The sequence below is a fragment of the Panthera pardus genome, unplaced genomic scaffold (genome assembly GCF_024362965.1).
Source record: "Panthera pardus isolate Hobbes unplaced genomic scaffold, ASM2436296v1 HiC_scaffold_27, whole genome shotgun sequence".
Lineage (NCBI taxonomy): Eukaryota > Metazoa > Chordata > Mammalia > Carnivora > Felidae > Panthera > Panthera pardus.
In genome coordinates, this window is record NW_026526843.1 from 28,367,753 (window position 1) to 28,373,636 (window position 5,884).

Genomic DNA, 5,884 nt, shown 5'->3' on the forward strand with positions numbered 1-5,884 from the left:
AAACAGATGGCCAAGAGACACATGGAAAGATGCTCATCAGAAAAATGCAAATGAAAACCACAACCAGATATCACCTCACGCCTGTCAGAATGGCTAAAATCAACAACACAAGAAACAACAGGTGTTGGTGAGGAAGTAGAGAAAAAAGAACCCTCATGCACTGCTGGTGGGAATGCAAACTGGTGCAGCCATTCTGGAAAACAGTATGCAGGTTCCTCAAAAAGTTAAAAATAGAACTACCCTATGAACCAGAATTGCACTACTGGGTATTTACTCAACGAATACAAAAATACTGATTCAAAGGGATATGTGTACCCTTATCTAGATAGCAGCATTATCTACAATAGCCAAATTATGGAGAGAGTCCAAATGTACATCGACTGATGAATGGATAAAGATGTGTATGCATGTACATACATATATAATATATGCCCATTATATATTATATATAATATACATTGTACCAATTATATATATAATGGAATACTATTCAGCCATAAAAAAGAATGAAATGGCATGATGTGGATGGAGCTAGAGATTATTATGCTAAGTCGGTCAGAGAAAGACAAATACCATATGACTTCAATCATATGTGGAATTTCTGAAACAAAATAAATGAGCAAAGTGGAAGAAAAGGCAGAGGGAAGCAAACCAAGAAGCAGACTCTAACTATAGAGAACAAACTGATGGTTACCAGAAGGAAGTGGGGGGGGGGGGATGGGTTAAATAGATGATGGGGACTAAGGACTGCATTTGTTGTAATGAGCACCAGGTGATATATGGAAGTGTTGAATGCCTATATTGTACACCTGAAACTAATTTTACACTGTTTGTTAACTGAAATTTAAATAAAAACTTTAAAACTTTTTTGCAGATTCTGTTCAATTTTCTGTTTTACAAGATTCTGTCATTTTATTTGTTTTATATTTTTTAATGTTTATTTTTGAGAGAGAGAGAGAGAGAGAGCGAGTGCGCAAGTGGGGGAGGGGCAGGGAAAGAGAGAGACGGAGACACACAATCCTAACCAGGCTCCAGGCTCTGAGCTGTCAGCACAGAGCCCAACAGAGGGTTTGAACTCACAAACTGCAAGATCATGACCTGAGCCGAAGTCGAACACTTAACCGACTGAGCCACCCAGGCACCCCGATTCTGTCATTTTATAATCCAATCGCCCTCCATGTTAAGGAAGTTGCTCATGAAAAATGCTGGGATGCCAGGAAACTCAGTCAACCAGCCAAGACAATTAGATGCTCTCCCTTCTCGTGGAGGTATGGGAGATTTCTAGTGCTCTCAAGGTCTTAAGATCAAGTCTCTTGGGTTTTCCAAGTTAAGTCTGAAGGCAAAGGGTAAAACACATGAGAGGCTGCCTACAAAGAGAGTGGCAGCCATTAACCACAAAAAAAGGTTTCTGAGTAGTGATCCAAATCTCAAATACAACAGAGCTGAGACTTAAGAAGAACCCAATAAAGGGTGTATGTGTGTACAGAAGAGACCACTGTCTCCTAGGACCAAATTTTAACAGATTGAAAAAGAGCAGTACTTAATAATAGCTAAGAAGAGATATCTATGAAGGCCTCCCTAATAAGCACCTCTCAGAAAGTCTCATTTTCCAAAGTATATTGCAGTCATAGTAGAGCACTCATTAGGAAGTTTGCTACCTTAAGTAAGAGCTATTTTTCAAATGCCTCCCTTATACAGAGCCAAAATCTACTTTCCCTATAACTTTTAGAGATTAGTTTTAGCTCAGCCCTTCAGTCAAAAAGAGAGCAACCCAAGTCCAACTTCCTCGTGACAATCATTTGATGCTCCAATTTCTGAAAACACTTCTCTCATCTCCATAGGTCTCTGTTCTGTAGGTGAAACAACCTTAATTCTTTCAACCATTTTGTTTGCACAACATGGTTTGTAGAGGCTATATATCATTGTGATTTTGTCCCATAAGGAATTCTTTAAAGATTAAGATTCATATTATTTGCGTTTTTGTGCTAATAAGAGTATTTTAAGAAGGACATGTAGACATTTTGATTTCTGCCTCAAGTCTTAATGAATCATAGGACTTATAACTCTCTTCTCCTACCTGGTGGAAGAATACTGCTTGAAAATTACAGCGTCAGTTACTAAAGAGTAAATTAAACGTTCAAACAAAAATACAGTCTCAGAGCGACAGCTTTCTGACATCACCTAACCTTCTCACCACAAATCAATGCCCTAAATTTTCATTATTAAAGATCAGTTGGTTTTCAAACTTACTTTAAAAAAAAAAGACACCATTTCTTCAAACAGAAGCAATTCAGTGTGGTAGCTAACAGTACAGCCTGGGCTTGAATCCCAATTCAGCCACTTACTACTAGTTATTTAGCCTTGAGCTAGTTACTTTTCTGTGCTTGAATTTCTTCTTAAAAATGAGGATAATGTCTACTTCATACGTTGTCTTGAGGATTAAATGAAATAATCTTTAGTGTTGAGAACAATGTCAGGCAGAAAGTACTTACTATATAAGTGTTTGCTATTATTATAATTCCAACAAAATTTTACCAGGAAGCTAAATGTATGCATAAAAGATCTAAAAGTGGCCCTGATGTATTTGAATAAAACATGCTCTAGTCCTAACCATACCACAACCCACCCTGCACTTTATGCCATTCAGCTTCACAACTTAAAATCTATACTAAATGATTTTACCTCTTGGGGTTAAAGAACAGTATGATCAGAAACCTCAAATCAAATGTAACATATCATACTCCAGAACAAGTTAATTCACCTTAGAAAGATCAGTCACCTTGGAAGGTACAGAGTAATACTCTCTGAAAAGAATACATAGAACAAGGAGTTTGTTTGTTTGTTTAATAAGGAAGAAGACATCTGGAACATGGCCAACCAGCCACACGGAACAGGTCCGGGGAGAATCACTGCAAGGAAATACTGCTGTGGCTGATGATGGTGATAGCTATGATCACTGAGGATTTGCAATGTGTTCAGCAAAAGTAAAAAAAAGCATATGTATTAACTTGTTAAGCCCCACAACAAACCTATGGGGTAGAAGTGGTTTTCATCCTTTATCATCCCCATTTCACAGACACAACAGGCACAAAGAGGTTAAATAAGTGGCCCAAATTTACATAGTTAATAAATGGCTGAGCTGAAATCCAAACCCAGACACTCCTAGTCATGCATCAGCCCCATATTAGTGGAAGTCTTAAGGGAAAACAAGGCAAGGGGGGACACAAATCACTGAGAACACCCAATTATGCCCAGTGCCACCCTGAACTTGCATAACAAAATCCTAAGAGTGTAAACTCTGGAGGCAGGTGGAACAGTGTTCAAATCTTTGTTACACTGCTTATAAGCCATGTGGTCTTGAGCAAGATACTGAAGATCTCTGAGCCTCAAATTACTCAATGTTGTCTTCAGGAGCACAGATCATGTGTGCAAACAATCTACCACCTTGCACATACCAAGCTTTCAGCAAGCAGTGTCATTATTGTCAAAGTTCTTTTTATTTTCCAAATATTGTATCCATTGCTCCTGTCCTCCATTGCCAGCTTAGAAATTAACATCATTCCCATAGGACAGGAGAGGACACAGGTAGAGTAAGTAATTTACACAGAACTGACAGCAGGTCAGCCCAAGGCAGGAATTCAAATCCAAAATTTCCCAGTGTCCAGCCCAATCATTTTCAACTTTCAGCCTTCTCTGCCAAATTCTTAAATTGTTCCTCCTCTTCTTAAGTCTGCCTTCCTCGCCCAGAGAAGAAAGTGAGCACTTGTAACCAATGTCAGATGAAAATTAAACAGATTTCCTGAGTGACAGGATGATCCTCTTGCATTTTCTGGGGGAGATTGGTTCCTGCCAACCAACTGGCAGAGAAAAAGGTGACAGCAAGCCACAGAAGTGCAAGTATCAGTGGGTGGAGAAATGTCAGAAACAAAGAAAACTCTTTAAAATATTAAATGCAAACTCATTTACTGGTGGCCGCAGATAAGACGGTAGAGTTTACCATCGACAGGAACTGTGACAGTGATGAATGAAACCATTCTGGAACTGTGAAGGAAAGTAGCCACCGAGAAGGGGGGCAGGCATTTGAGGGGGAGCAGGAGGATGCTGTGGGCGGGGGAACAAGAAGAGAATGAGAACTAGTTATGTGTGGGCTGAGGCATTTTCAGTGGCAGAACAAAAAATATAGAAATAATGTTGCTGTTGGTACTTAAAAAGCCCAGGCAGGCATCAACTCCCACCCATCCCTAGTCCCCCACACTGTAAAATCAGGGAAACTGTGGCTTCAAAGAAAGAAAGAGGGGGAAGGAAGAATTGGGGAAGACGCATTTTGACAAATTAAATCCAACAGGGTCAGTTATCAAATCCCAAAAGAAGGAAAAAGATCCCATGGCAGGACCAGGATAATGGATGATGTAATCAGTGAATGCATCACTGGCTATCCCTCAGCACTTAAGAAGGACTGTTATCGAAGGACTAGGGAAGTTTGAAAGTCATTGTTCCAAGTTCTTTTTCACTCCCCAGTTAAAAGACAACATGCTGCCAGAAATAAAAAGCAAGCCTGAGTCATAGTTGGAATTGAAAGAAAGTGTTGAAAATGGAAGGCGAGTTATGGAAATGGGTGTCTCATAAATGAAAATAAAGAATTTGGACTCGCTGCAATTCTTTCAAAGCTCCTGAGAAGACAGAGAACTTTGCACACCTCATTTTTAAGTACTTGACTATTTTAGTGAACATAAGCATGTGGTTTAGGTTCACTCTCCCCTTTATTCAACAGAGCTTTGGTATTTGTGTTTTCTCAAGCAAAGCTACATCATGTCCTCTGAAATCTCTCATTCACTCTGCAAGCATTGATCGTGCTCCTACTGGGTGACAAGTATGGTATCAGATGCCACACAATCAGTGTGAAAAGAAGAATAAGCTGCAGCCTCTAAGGAGTTTAGAGATGAGTTGGGGAGACAACATCAAAAGGCAAGAAGCAGGTAAATCCCAGATCCAAATTCAAGGGCAAAGTCCCCACAAATTCAATGGCAAGCTGTCAGTACATCGAGAGGCCCCAAGCTAACAACACACACGAGGCCCCAGGGCTAAAAGGGAAAAGTAAGGAACAACTAGGAAGTGAAAGACAGCTCTGAAAACCACGAGAGTCGTCAGGGGCTGGAATGATCCTGAAATATATGAGGGGAGGTGAGCCTTGAAGAACTCATCAGATTTGTACAGGGAGAGACAAAGAAGAAAGACCATTCCAGAATAGGAATATCCTCTTACCACAAGTTTCTCTTCTTTGACCTAAACTTTCCTAGCTTGGCAAACTAAAAGAAAAACTGCAAAAGGCCAAGTTTTCTAGACTTTCCAAAACTCCCTTTAATGACTTATGATCTACCTTTTTTCTACCTTATGATCTCCCTTTTACATTCACAACTCACTTTTTTTGGCTTTTCATCTTTTCCTATTTGAGTGGTCCTCAAGCCTGAGCATGCATCTGAATCACCTAGGTCACTTATGAAATAAGCAGATACTTGGTCTCTGATTCAGGCAATCCAGGGCAGGGCCCTAAACCTGCATTTTTAACCAGTTTCCTCCTTTGGTGAATTCTGTTACAGGTGGCCAAAGAAAGCCACACTTGGATAAACATTAGGGCTACTCCAACCAAAAATGTACCCCATAACATGAGCTTCTTAAGCGTTAGGCCAAGAAAGAAACTGGAGAATGAAAATACAGGTATCAGATATGACCCCACATTCTCCCCACCACTACCCCCAATCTCCACCTGTTCTATTCCATGAGATACAAAAAAATGGAGTCAAAAGACTCAAAAAAAATCAAAACAATACACACCCATACATGTACACTCACAAAATAAAGAAGAACATCACACTAATATTGAAAA